The 15234-nt window shown below is 34.2% G+C and overlaps 1 protein-coding gene across 3 annotated transcripts in view; it reads right to left on the bottom strand.

The window, feature by feature from the left end:
* LOC116424766 (neural-cadherin) overlaps positions 1 to 15234 on the bottom strand; it is a 446688-nt gene that overhangs the window by 168529 nt on the left and 262925 nt on the right. The gene's annotated exons all lie outside the window — the stretch shown is intronic.

Genomic DNA, 15234 nt, shown 5'->3' with positions numbered 1-15234 from the left:
CAACGAATTCTATCAATTCTTTTACGGATCAAATACGAAACCCTTCTTCGAAATCACTGACGCGTTCGACAGCAATCACCGTGCAAGGAACCAACAGGAATCAGTATCGCCGCACCGTAGCTATCATTCAGCGACAAGAACGAATAGAACAACTTGAAGGACAGAAAAGACAAAACAGATAGCACGCGTGAATTCCACCGGCACTCTCCACCAGACTTCTTCAAAGAAACTTGTTATACTTTTTGTTCCGTTGAGTGTATCACCGGCCACGGGAACAATCTAGCCGCTTATCCGGTAACGGGTCCCTATATCGCGTATCGTCTCGCGGCGGGCCGGTACTGACGTATCGGTACGTCCTGCGCGGCGCCTGTCATCGACATGTTTTTATCGCGGCGTATTTCGTCCGGCTGTACAGCGAGCGAGCGAGCCAGTGTGCGCGCTAGTGTCCGAACCGAGAGAAAGTGGAAGGAGGCGAGGCGAGGATGAGAAGGAGGAGAAGTAGAAGAGGAGGAGGTGGTAGCGGGCAGACGAGTGGAGAAGCGGCGTGATAGAGCGTCGGCGTCGGCGTCGGCGTTGGAGTCGGAGTCGGAGTCGGAGTCGGCGGCGCGGGCAGACCGAGCGCGGTGTGCGTGTCACTGGGACGGGCGCGAGCACAGCTAAGGGTACGGGACGAGCCACGAGGGTACAGTAAGTACGCGACCAGGCCAGTGGGTATACGGAAGTCGCAGCCCCGGAGCTCGGATTTGCGCAGCCGCGGCAAATCAGTTTGGGGCGCACAATCCACCCTCTCTTAGTCGATATACCGTGTCGCCGCGTGCACCTGGAATCGACGGAATGCAGAGTCCGCGGGACGCGTGCCGCGACTACCCCGTCGCCCGGTACACACCGCCGCATCGATGAACGGCGGACCACAGCGCGCCACACACTTGTCGGGCTGGAAGTTGCCTCTCGACTGGCGGCATTGAAATCGCGACGCCCAAAGTTTTTCGGCTACCAGCCACACGAATCTGTTTGCGAAGGAACTTTGGTTCAACGGGTTACGCTAGATTGTTAATATTTTGAATACTACCTCACTTAATTTACAAATTTTGACTACTTTGTCAGCTGGTTTTCTGTATAGATGTAATAGCTTTGCGGATATGTTGTTGGGTCGAAGTTGTGTGTCGAGATATGGATGTATTTGGTTGGTATAAGTAACGCATCAGGGTCTGTTGCTTTTTCCTTTATAACGACTGCCAGTTTTATACTGTTTTGTTTTGTAAAGAAACATTCCTTGCTATCTTTGATGCAGAAGACAAACGAAATAGTTGTGTTGTATGCAAACGGGATGAAAATGAATTTCTTCTGTGATATATCGAAAGAATTGACCTTTTCTAAATCTAGAATCATAGATAAGATGTAAGACGGTTTAACGTACTATCGTTGTGAAAGGTTTTGGTTTTTTGGTTTCCATTTCGTTAAGGAAATCTTCGACTGTACGAATGATTCGATGAATACTGATTCGGCAGTTGACGTATTAATGGATTCGGTTTCGTTTTGTTAAGAAATCTGTGTGGGTGAATGTTGGTAGAAAGTTTAACGTGGTTGTTGATTACCGTGATTGTGAACAAATTTATATTGTATGTTATCGAGACACACTTCGAGATTCCAGTGATGTGTCATTGGCTGGTGTGTTTGTAGTGGGTGTCGGTGGTTCTGTGTTTATGTAGAGAGTTCATTGTGTAGTTTTACGATAATTGATGTGCAACACGAAAGATTTTTCAATCGGTTTTTGAACATTTATGAGTGTTTCTTGGTAAGGATAACAACGAAACTAGAATGGTTGAGATAAAATAATATTAGTAATATATATACAGGGTGAGGCACCTATCTCGATCACCTCGAATAATTACTTAATGGTACAGTTTATGAAAACGTTGAAACATGGGATTTAAATGGCATCAGAGAGCACATCTTATAAGGTGCGTGCCTTTTTGTGGGTGACACATATAGTTTTTCGTATTCGCAAATATTTTAATTGCACAATACATGTTGTAAAAATAGAAACAGTCTTAAGAAAGTTATAGTATTTTTTCTTGAGTAAGCAAAATGTAATATATAATGTAGTCACATGAATGGATAAATTTTAATAGTTTCCATTAAATTCATTACAGAAATCGATTGGAAACAGAAATATGATATTGCTCGGTGGTATAAATGCTTAACAATGCTATTGCTGAATTTATATTTCTGCTCAAAGCATTGTGCAATCTATGTTTCAATTCAATGCAATGTCAAACTTATAATGGTTGACAATAGATAATTATGGATCATCAGTTATGATTGATGAGAATGTATCATTGTCTATGGAGGATTTGATCGACAGCCAATGCGATCTAATATGCATTGTATTATTACTATGGCCAATGCTCATACATATAAGCGGTATCTTCATACCTATGTCATTTTTAAAAATAAACATACATGTTTATTAATATCTTACAAATTTAATGTTTGCAAAATATTCTAATTTTAAAACTTAACGTACAGTCATAATGTGATTCATTAACGAACCAATGTTTAACATTTCTGATAATATCTATCAGATATTTGAATATGATAGCAAAAGAGCATCGAGATGCAGAAGATACAAAATTCTATAGAAGTTTCCCATACTCACAAAAAGTAGCTCACGTGATAATTATCAGGGAATAAATTAGTTTTCTGTTGAAATAATATAATCTGTTAACAGTAATAATAATTAAAATAATAGCGAATATCTCATATAAAACGGCACTTTCTCTTACGAACAATGATACACCCATCTTAATTAAAATGATACATCTGGATTATGCTACAAAAGCATAAAAGAATGTTAAAGATCCGTTCCATTGCAGCCGCCCTCAATCCTTCGAGAAGATACGCCGACACAATGCCGAAAAATTAACGTGCCCCTATCGGCCCAAGTTTCGCCGAGATCTTATTCCCGTCGCCGGATCGCTCCACTTTCCCGGCGATACAAAATCGAACGGCATTATAGGCTGCATTGTTACCGCGCTGTACGTTGTATCGCCTTCCGATATGATCGAAAATCGATCGGTGCTCGTTGAGTAAACGTTGTGAAAAAGGCACCAGGGGACTATCCATCCGTCTTAAGCCATCCCGAACGTCAGCCAGCCCACGGTTTACCCGATACACCTACCGTGTTTACTTTCAATTCAATTTTAGTTAAGAACTGTGAAACCGACCAGCCTTGTTGCCGACGCGACGGTGACCCACTTTTGCACTCGACCGTACACCGGAGTGTACGTAAACAACGGTATATCGCCGGACTACGGCGCGGAAGGCTGACAACGTGAACCGCGACTACGTTGACAGGCAAGACGTCCGTACAGCCAGATGTCGCGTTACGTGGTCCGGGAACAATTTCATACATGACCACGATCACCGATCCGACGGACCAGAGACACGGAGTACGGTCCTAGACCGTGCTCCGTGATTATCACATAAATCGTGCTGATATGAATTGACTGGCGTATTTCCTGTGACCAGATTACGTCGAGTGTTGTTTCGCATTCTATGTCGGTTCGATGGAGGATCGACCGGCCTCGTGTAGAACGTGCTTCAACGACCGAATTCTGCACCCTACAATGGGGTAGAAGTGATTGTTTTGCTAAGGAGTTCGATGATTTTCGTGTAGAACACGATTACACTTATCGGCTCATCAGCTAAGGTGATAATACTCTATAGAAGATTTAAGTAAATGTGTTACGCGAATTTTGTAGTATACGAAACTAGAATCTGGTGCAAGAAACAGCGCAGGCTACAAAAAATACATATTTTATGAAAACAATATTTAACATTAATGCGATTTTAATAAACTATGAGGAGTATGCTGAATAATATACTCTGATGTTTGTCTGTTTTGTCAATATTAAGTACTATTAAAAAAGATTATTTTCTTCATTGCAAAATTTGTTCATTTTCTCTAAATATACATGTATATATTTTATAGGATCTCTATTTCCACAATCCGATTTTTCAAAAAAATCTGTTATTTTTACTTGGTCATTTTTCCTTTTTCCCCGAGAGATCATTACAAATGTTGTAATATGGAGTGGCGCATTCGTGAAATTGTCTCTTGAGATTTGTACATCTTTTAGAGGAAATACCGTGTTACACCAGAGGTTTCCTCTATTCTCTAACCGTATTAGAATGAAACCATGCTGTGGACATGATATGTTATTCAATTAACGGAAAATTAGGATATACCGTACAGAAAATATTCGAAACATTGTATTGTATTGAAGTCTTATCATTGTTGAAGAATATACGACTACAGGTTTCTAGCTACCGACAACTAAAACTGTTCCTATATAGCATGAAACTATTTCCGGAATTTATTCTGAAATATACAATCTGGTTTTGCAGTTATGAAGACGAAATACATATAATACGATATTAAATGTTCGAACGTTTTTTCTGCCCTATTAATATTCTAACGCTGTTCAGACATATTTTTTAGCGGAAACTGTTCCATGGGTTCTGAAAACACTACGTGCTCCACTATTGTACGAGGAACACCCAAAATCTTTGGCTAGGTACCGTGCATCCTGAATTCCGTTATTTTTCAATAGAGGCATTTTTGCTTTTCACTCGGAAGTCTAATCCTTTAACCCTTTGCACTCGAAAGTTTTTCACTGGAAATATTCAACCTTTTCAGACGAGATATAGACGATATTGCTTGAAACTAATTTAACAATAATTCACAGATAAATTAAGGAACAAAGCTATTTTAGCTAAATATTTCACATAGTAATACAAAGTTTAATTTAGAATACTAAATATTCTAGTTCATAGTTGCGCTGTATCAAATCAAGTGGTGACTGAGAGTCATCTCTCGAGTGCAAAGGGTTAAGAAAATTTATGGCCACACGTTTACGCACCAACGCTGGAACTTTTTATAGTATGAATGTGATGATTACGCTGCAGACCCTTTAACCTTTAACGGACTAATGTCGCAATATTAGCTGCATTCGAATTAGTCAATACAAGTGACGGCAAAAAATCATTTTAATATTTTCATTATTGTTATTGACGTTACATCCTCATTTAACGCTTTAAGTACTGTCAGTTTTTTGTAGGTAATTCGTATCTCCTCATTTATTGTTTGTATATTCCATGGTATGCAATAAGCAAATGTAGAATACTTCTGGACTGTTAAGGCTTAAGCAATTACATATTATATTCTTATTGGGAGTAAAGAAACTGAAATTAAATAAAATTCCATTTTCCACGGTTAATTATTTTAATATAGTGCAGATAAAATAATGTTATATTAAGTTTTAGTATAATATTTAATCTTTTTAATGTTAAAGGTTTTTATGTACTGTAAATGCATAAAGGTCCGCAGTTTAACGATGTTCTATTACTTCCTCCTGCTTTCTAAATATCTTCAGCGTACAAATTTAACAATAGTAGTTATTAATTTACCTATTAATTTAAAATTAACAACAATATAGTTATAAATATTGTATTTTAAATGTACAAAATGTAATATAATAAAAAAATAAGTAAAGCTTGGGAGATATCATAGATCATTTTCGACCTACAAAATTCATTTCTTAACGAATTTAATTAGATGCTTGTATTTATATGCAAAATTGTGAAATAAATAAATTATTTCCTAATTATAAGTAGCGTAGTGCATTCTAGATAGCATCAGATCGGTTTATTCTTTTCTTATTCAATATAATTTTAAGAAAATCTGAAAATAATCCTTGAGTTTCAATAAAAATATTAATTATTTCAAAGATGAAATCCATAATATATACAATGCTCCCTCACGTGATATTAAAATTTTAAATTCCCTTGGATTGATACCCAAAGGGGTATGCAACTAAAGAGTAACGCTTATTTTCAGTAGAAGAGTTATAGAAGTAGTTCACTCTGCGCCGTTCTTACTTTTTGACGAATGGACAATTCTATTCTCAATGGTATTAAGGATGCATTGTGAAGTGCATTTGCAGGGACATTCCAGCGTTAGGAGGATCTTGCGTAGTACCACTCATGGTAATCGTCGACTTTTGACGCTCTACAAGGAGTACTTCTCTTTATGACGCCATAGTGTTGCTGAGATTTTACAAGGAAAGCGTTTCTCTTTATAAAAGCGTAATACTTTTGATACTTTTGCGATGGGCACGCCTTACGATACCACTTTCGACACTTTATGAAGGGTTCTTACGAAAGTATGCTCTAACTACTTCCACGGTTGAAAAGTTTCAACTTGTGATGCTGTATTCCTAGGACTTCAATACTTTTCGTCGTATGAACCTTTTCATCGATACATGTGATATAGTCACTTTATCGTAAATAATACATCAAAATAAATTAGAAATTTATTATTGATATCAACAAATTATTTGTTACATATACTTTTAATGGATTCAATAAATGTAACATTGTTGCAAAAAATTATATAATATATTGTTGTTATGTTGATGTTAGTATCATTACTATCATCTTTATCATCGTTCTTATTACTACTACTGCTATTATTCTTGCATATTACATATGTACATAATATAATGATATATAAACACGAGCAAATAATTGGATTATCAAGATATGTTAGTTGTTAGTATTACGTTAATTGAAGTATTGAATAAAATAATAATGGTTAAGTTATCTATATTTTCAATTAATTTCTTTACTCTTATATAATTCTACTTTACTCTTATATGTCCGATAACAGGTTTCATAAACTGTTATAAATTTTCAGAAACTTTCAGAAACTGTCATAAACAATAAGTGTTTTTTACAATAACACAACTAGTACTGTATATAAACAGCTGTTCCACAATATGCATTTTACACCATTCAAGACCAGGGTTGTTTTATAAAACGATCCCCAAAATTCAAAATATTTTTTCCGTTTATACTAAAAATTTACAAACCATTTATAAGGCCTTATCAGAACTCATTTTCAGATCTTAGCTTGAAATCACTACAAATTTTAATCTTTTGATGCCTTTGATTTTTACTTTATGTGTATATGATTAGTGTAAATTCTTCGTATCATACAAAAGTTCATGCAAAACTGCGTCTTTTAAGTCAGTTCAAAAAGCACACGTTTTTATTTCATAAATGAATCTTTTTCAGGAATTTTTTAATCGTATTATATAAAGAGCAAGGTAATTTTTAGTTCGCGATATAGGAATACCGCATTATACGAGATCCTATTGTACTCACATTTCGGAATAATTGATTTCTGTTATTCGAGAAGCGAAACGCTAAGCGAACAACAATTAATACGTGTATCAGTTCTGATGTGCCGTTAAGCGAGTCGGGATACGTGAAACAATGCTATGATTCATGATTCAGTTTTGCGGAAGTTGGGGATATATCTTCTAATGTGTAAAATTAAAGGATAGACAAATATGTCGCTGATAAATTGTTCAAATTAAAAGTGGTATAACTTTATAAAAATAGATTGAACAAGAAATCTTTACTTTCGAAATTTATATTCATAATTTCTTGTGATTTGTTTTTCATCGCGAAACGGGTATGAAAATAAACATAGTTTCTCGCCTTGAAAATGTAAATTCAAATGTTTCTACGACACCAAAAAATTTTGTTTGAGTCTAAATCTGACATAGATCGAAAGAATAGGGTCTCTCTTTTGCAATGACGTATTAAAATCTCATGTAAAGTTTTTTTGTACTTATTTTTTTTAAATTTTGAATAAAAAAGGCCAAAAGTCAAAACATTTCTTTCGTAATTTGTTGCATTTCATTTATGATCCATCAGGGCATGTTTATTCACTAATAATAGTCTTCCTCGTGCAATCCTCTTAAAGATATATCATCTCAAAGTTGTCGGTTTTACAACACGAGATGTTTTAGACGACATTAAATATAATTTTCTGGTCTCGTATTGAACGCAATTCCCTTTTTCAGTATTGGCAGCTATTTACATGGTCAAAGCCAGTAGTATACACCGGTTTCATTATTTTATTTAACTTTTTATAGCTGTAATAAGGGAGAATATAAGATCTATATGTTTTTTCCCTGCTGTTAAGAAAAAAGTTACGAGTTATCCGGAGTTACGCGGTCGTTCTTATATTGAAATAAAGTCTGAACTTTCCTGAAGAAAGTCTCGTTGTGGCTTTCTATAATAATTTGCGATCTTCTGAGTTGTTATTTTTATGCCGTCCGTACTGTCTACGAAGCGATGTATTTGCGGTATAAGGTCGTGTCTTGTCTGTTTAGTATTTTTAGTTTCGTAATTTTTTGTCCAAATGGTCTTAACAGTTTAAGAAATAGTGTATTTGGAATACAGCCAACATTCAACTCTCTTCTACTCTTAATGTTGAAAAATAGCTATTAATTATTTAATATTATACACCTATATAATCAGTATTGTAAATAAATACCAATAAACTGGTAAATATAGTGTAGAATGTGTTTTTATTCTTATATATAAATATTATAATATTTTATATTTAATATTTAATATTAAAAAACACATTATGATCATTTTAAAGTCGTATTATTACAATTCATTCCAAAAGTTTACGTTAAATTTGAAGATATAACTTTTGGCCAGGGTTTTGGTGTTTTAGGCTACTGTACGTTGTATACATATAAGTACTTGTATCTCATGTTTAGTGTATGTGGTTTGTTTGCGATGTGTATACAATACTTATATAATCTAATTTATTTATGGCTTCAACATTTGAAGAAATTAAGAAGGGAGTAAAGTTACATCTCTTTCTACAAGCAGAAGAAGACAAATTTATTCATCTTAATAATATAATAATTTCAAATTAAATTAACGCGAAGAAATGAAAACAATCAAACATCATCTACCCTTCAGCAGAATTATTTGATATTAATTGGGCGGGTAATAATTTAACAAGGAAAAATCCTTCAATTTGGAAAGTTTAATGAAAGTTTAAGTGTATATAGAGCATATTAAAGTGCGCAAGAAACTTTTTCGGCGAAAAATCACTTTGAGAAGGTGAACTCAACTTCTTGTTTCGCTTTTTTGTCCTTTTCATTCTAACTTCTCACTAGCATGAGATGGAGTAAAATTTTAAACGTGTTCGATTTATTCAGTATTATATTTTTGTGATAAAGTAACTGTTTATATAAATATTTGATAGTAAAAAATACAAGAAATTATGTCGTGAAAAATATGTTGCTTCATACCTTAGTTACTATGAATATAAAGTGGTTAACACTTTAAATGTTAACGTAAATCCCTAAGACCAGTTAAGATGGACAATGAAAAGTACATACTTGTACGTTAACTTTTATGTTAAGGAAGGATTGCAATTTACAAAAATGTTCAGAAAACCGATTTCTTTTTCTTTTCATGAAAATTGGCGAAGTAATATGCATTATAGTGTCGCCGTGTAAAATTTTAAACGCTTTTTTCTCAAAACATTATCTTTATATGTAATGGAACAAATATCTCAAAAACTAAGTGGTCGTTTGAATGATTTTTTTAAATTAATGAATATACTATTTATTTATTAATTTTTAAACGATGTAGAATATGATGAACAAATTGTTGAAAATATGATCTTTAGCTTCAAAGTGTCAAAGCTAAAGAAAATCTTTTCATTCTTCTTTAGATTCAGTATCTCGAAAATCTTGTGTACTTTAAGAACACTTCTGGTTTTTTAATTTCAGATTTATAATCGAGGAGTTATAACTTCCACCGTTTGAGACGAATTTTCTGAGAACTGTTACGTGAAGCAATAGAAAGTACTCTGTATATGTAGCTATAACGTAATATTTTATTTTTAATCCTGATTTTTCAACATTCGATTACGTATATTTGGAAGACATGAAACATTATTTAAAAGTACTTACTTTTTTGACATTTCTAAACTCGAATCCTCTTTTATGTGAACAATTTTCGCTTTGTCTTCTCTCTGACAACGTTCCTTTATGATTCAAACGTAGTTGAAGTTGATTAAAATGGATTTCTCATAGTTTAACTTTTTCTTTAGGAATTTTAAGTTGCTATTTATTTCTTCATTCGTAACCTACATTGGCTACAAGCAATAATTTTTTACTTAATGAGAAAATTGACTATATTTAAGTACATTTATAAATAAAAAGTTAAATTTAAAATAGAAACAAAAATTGGCGATTGCGAAATTTTGATTTTTCATGCACGTATAAAGGAACAAATGATGTGAAACTTTTATCGACATTTTTGTGTGTATACAATTGACACATACTATGCACATTCCTCCGTATAAATTGATACGATTATTTCGATATTCGTAGAACGGAACGATAACCAGTATTCCATTAATATCAATTAATTATCGTCAAAATAGTATTCAGACGGGAAATAGTTAAGTAATTGAGATATTTACTGCTGTCTGTAATTTTTTTCACAAAATTGAAAAATACCGTTTACAATTAAATTCCATTCGAGGAGTATCCATTATATGAGCAATTCATTTGCCAAAGTGATGAACTGTACAATATGGAAAGTAAAAAATTTGATGAAATCCATACATAAAGAACTGATTAAGCGTTTCAGTACTAAAGTTTAGAAACATTCGAAAAATGGAGTTGATCACTTTGATTTGTAAACAATTGATACAATAAAATCTGAAATTATTGGCTATATCAGATCCAGAAATCCAAGCGTCTAATTATATTTTACCCGAATAAATCTCGTTTGAATACACTGCTCTACAAAAGTAAAGGATCACTAAATTCAAATTGCAACATTATCAATATTTTCTTCAATTTTTCCTACAATACTTTTACTTCATGCAACAGGTGGAAAAGTAAACACAGTTTTTCATTTTCAACAGTTTACGAACTCAAACGTCCCTGCGAGCATTAAACAATTTTGTAGGATTAAATCCACTGCTTATTAGATTATTGGAGTCTTATCTTTACAACTACCCTTTCAAAATTGATGTGTACTTTTCTGTTGTCATTGTAATAAACTTTGAATAAATGTGTGTTGTCGGCATGCGTGTTAACTTTTGAACGGTAGACATTTTGAATGACTTCATGAATGGCGGAAGTCTTAGACCATTCCAACTGTTACTCATCAATTTATGTAGATAACGCGGATTAGGTATAAATACACAAGAAGTTGACTGAAGTGTTTAAAAATCTCAGTGAAAGTAGAGCTATGCATGACCGTTCGATGGTTAATATAAGTACAAACATAATGTTGTACGACTTTTTACTACAAGGTTGCAGATGTATTATAAATTACTGGTCGTTTAATTTTGTGGAGTAGCACATTTTAAGCGGAAAAGTCGTGACAAATTTCTAACATGGGAATGTAAATCATCATTGCTCAATTTACTGTGCCACTGAGTGAATGATACAAGGGAACGCCGGAAATGCGGTTTCCACGTCTGACGACGTTGACGGGAACAACTGCCGACACAATCCAGGCCAACTGATCCAAAACTCCATTACGCAACCAGCCCCCAGACAATTTCAACCGCTTCGTCCTATGTTCGGCGTTCTCTCTGATTCGTTGCGAGCAGAAACACGAAGAGCAGAATTAGCCGTCGCATGGTGATTATCAGACAAATGGTAATCGGATATCGCCAATAGGATACGATCGGCCGAATAATTGTTCCCTATTTAATCCGAGAACTCTCGATCCCGTATTTGTCTGAACGATTTGATTACAGTTAACTGGCACTTAGGCAAATGGTACTCCGTTGCCAAATACAAATTACTTTTCGGGACGCTAATCCCGTTTCGCCTTTGGAGTATCCGCGTCGTCGTGGATTCATCGCGGCGCGACATGGCCAACAGTTTCTCCCAGTGAAAACTTTCGAGGAAAAACCGATGTCGACGATCGATTTAATGCTTTCGAGGACGTCTCATCGGTGACTACTGCTAATGAAGCGGCCGGGTTACGGGGTCATCGAGGTAATTCGATTGTTCCTTGAATTTCATCAGGCCGGTTCGACGTTTACGAGGAGACTGATTACGGCGTAAACGCCACAGTTAATTTCTCGATGGAGTCGATTGTTCGATGGGAGGGAGACGGCCGTTCTTGTTAATCGAAAGGTAAGAAGATTTGAATCGTCTGGGGAAGAACATTTATCAAGGATTAACGCAATACAGTTGGGGAAGACATTAAAGGATCCTTTCGCGGGAAACAGCTGTAGGTTTCTAGATCGTTAATCATAGTACCACTAAGGGAGAGAGAAATTAAATGACATGCCTTTAAGAAATGTCGACAGATACTCTTCAATTTCTGAACTCACTAGAGATTTCATTCTTTGTTGTAGTTTTATAGTCAGATTTCAATTTGAATTTGTGTAGGATAGATGCACCATTCGTAGACATTTTGAAAATTGTTCTGGGTTTCATATGAAACGTAAAAAACCTGTCAATTTATACACGTTAGCTAGATTAGGCTTTAAATAGATATATAAAACCTGCAGTATGGACCACTTTTGTTCCAGTTTACGTAAAATTACATTTTTGTTATATTCACACGTTGTTTTGCAATGAAGTTTATATAAGTTTGAAAACTTGGTAATTCCAATATGTATCTCGGTTGATAAAAACTTTAATAAACTTATGACTCACTGCATATATATTTCATATTTTCTAACTGCCTTGAAAATTTATTATAAAAATTACAAATTAGAAGTACAATACGATGTAAATAATATGAGTACATAAAAAATACTATACATCATATTATATTACACAATATCTTTGATGTATTTTATAACGCATCTAAACTGAACGCGTTCCACATAATGCAATTTTAAAGTTTTATTTTTTCTCATTTCGTTTTTTATGATTCTCTGACTTCTGTTATCCCTATTTCTTCTTTCAGTTTTATTTTCCTTTGCAGCTAATTGAATTTGTCCTGCTACAACCTTCATTGCAATTTTATTATTTTTTTCCTTCCTTTTCCGATTTTTCTTACTTATTCTTCGTTTGGTTTCAACCACTTACATTACGCTGGTACAGAAAGTAAAAAAGTTGTATCGTAATGTTTGAAAGTCATTTTCATAGATTTTATGTAATTATAGTTCGATAAAATTTAACAATGTTTTCATATAATATTCATGCAATCTAAATTCTAAGTAACAAGAAAATTGACCTGCAACTCTTAGTCTAACATCTGCATACGAAAATGAAATTCCACTATTCATTTATTACTTTTGAACAGCTATTCTGAAGGTTGTGACAAGAAATAAAATTTTTAAAGAAAACTGTACTATTGTTCACTGCCGTGTTTTTGTTTAATAAAACTAGATGTCAGTTTTGTAAATGAATTCTTTCAAAATAGGTAGATTTTAACTATTTAAGCTTCATTTTAATGTTTACATATCTGAATTATTATAATTATAATTATGAATACTAACGAATTATTGTAATTATGAATAATAATGAATTTTTATAATTATAATTACCACGTACCTTCAATGTTTATTATGACAAAACTGGTTTTTATTTACATCCACGAATACTCTGTTCAAAGGTACAGAACAGCATTAGTTTTACATATTATGTACTTTGGCAAATCGTGACTATTAAAAGTGATTGTAAACTTTCGAAGGATACCATATATTCTTTCAGAAACCATAATTTATCTTGTATTCAAAGATGCATAACCATAATTCCAACGCCCCATTTTTCCTGCGTTCAGCGCGATAAGCCGAAATGCATAATTGATTTACGACGGAAACCTAAAACGAGCGATCCATGCTTTCCACAAAAAGCGCGAGTTATGATTTCACGTTTCGAACAAATTCCAATGTTTGACAAACGTTTCAGCTGGAGGAGGTGATCGGCGCTCGCCAATTCCCCCAAAATGTTTTCACGAATTTCGAACAATTTCCGAGTGGTGCATAGAAACGCGGCCGATCCACGTGTTCGAACGCCGTGAAACGACCCGTATAAATGAAACATTTTTCCACATTTCCATCCAGCTGAACGCCGAGGGATTTGTGGCGTGCCCGGAAACTCGACGTTCACGATAATACGAGCATCGCGGATGATAATACGTTCCTCGAGAGTTTATACGCGTGCATGCTTGGGATAGCGGTGCCGTCGAATGGCTGTCCAGTCGATCAGCTTACAGATAATCTTACATTATACAGTGACAGAAGGAAGTGATCGGTTCAGGATGACAGGCAGGTGAGGTTGATACTATATAGCTACAGATCGATAAATGGAAGAATCAATTCGTAGAAGCTGCTGGTTACTTCTTTACAGAGGATTGCTGTTCCACTAAGTATCTTTCAAATAACGGAAGCGGTTAAAACTAAAGTATTTGATGAAACCACTTAGACTGAGACATTAGAGATTGGTTTTTATTTTGTACTTCATGCTTATTTCGATCCTTGTGGTCGAACAATTTGTTTGAGACGAATATGGATCACAAATTTTGAGTTTGAATGAGTGATTTATTTAATGTTTACTTATATTATTTTATTAAATCTCGTAAAAAAAGAAGGACTACAGGTACAAGAAAGAAATTATATCGAATAGAAGTGATACGTACGTTTTTTTTTCAAACTATCAGTTTTACGATGATTGATCACGTGTCTTATGGTATTCTTCGTCACGAACTTCATTTCGTTCTACCGGTTTCGGTTCTGTCCTTTTTACTTGACAGTTAAACAGTGTGGGATTTATTATTCTTTGTTGAATGTAAAGTTATTTCGATTCATAATAAAATTTCAATTACAGATTGTAAGAATGAATTATATATGAAATTTAATGTGTACTTTAAAATGCATTTATTGTGTGCACATACAATGCTACGAGCAGATAATGGTCAGAATTTTTCTCGCCAATTTCTAGCTGGAAAAACGATAACAAAGGAAAAAGATTTAACCATTCTTTACAACCGACAGAATCGCGCCTGAAAATTTGCTATGTTTGCAGTGTTTCTATAAAACAGAAGATTACCATTACTTTTTTAAACGGGATGCGTTAAAACAATTTCTTTCATTCTGAACTAAAATATTCTGATGAAATGAATACAAATGAATGTTTATATTCCCATAACTTTGAAGTCTGTCTGGATTCATAGATGAATTTATTTTCAAATGTATATGTAGCAATATATTAAAGATATTAAAAGTTACTTCTTTTTTCAGAAAATAGTACATGAACTATTTTTATCTTTGGTTCTATAATTTCATCTTTACTATGCACTTGTGGTTTGTAAGAAAAACTTTGAACTATCCTTCTAATTCCAAAGTTTGGAATTATC

The sequence above is a fragment of the Nomia melanderi genome, chromosome 5 (assembly GCF_051020985.1).
Source record: "Nomia melanderi isolate GNS246 chromosome 5, iyNomMela1, whole genome shotgun sequence".
NCBI lineage: Eukaryota > Metazoa > Arthropoda > Insecta > Hymenoptera > Halictidae > Nomia > Nomia melanderi.
The sequence above is the reverse complement of the archived record's forward strand: the minus strand, read 5'-3'. Positions and strand labels throughout refer to the sequence as shown.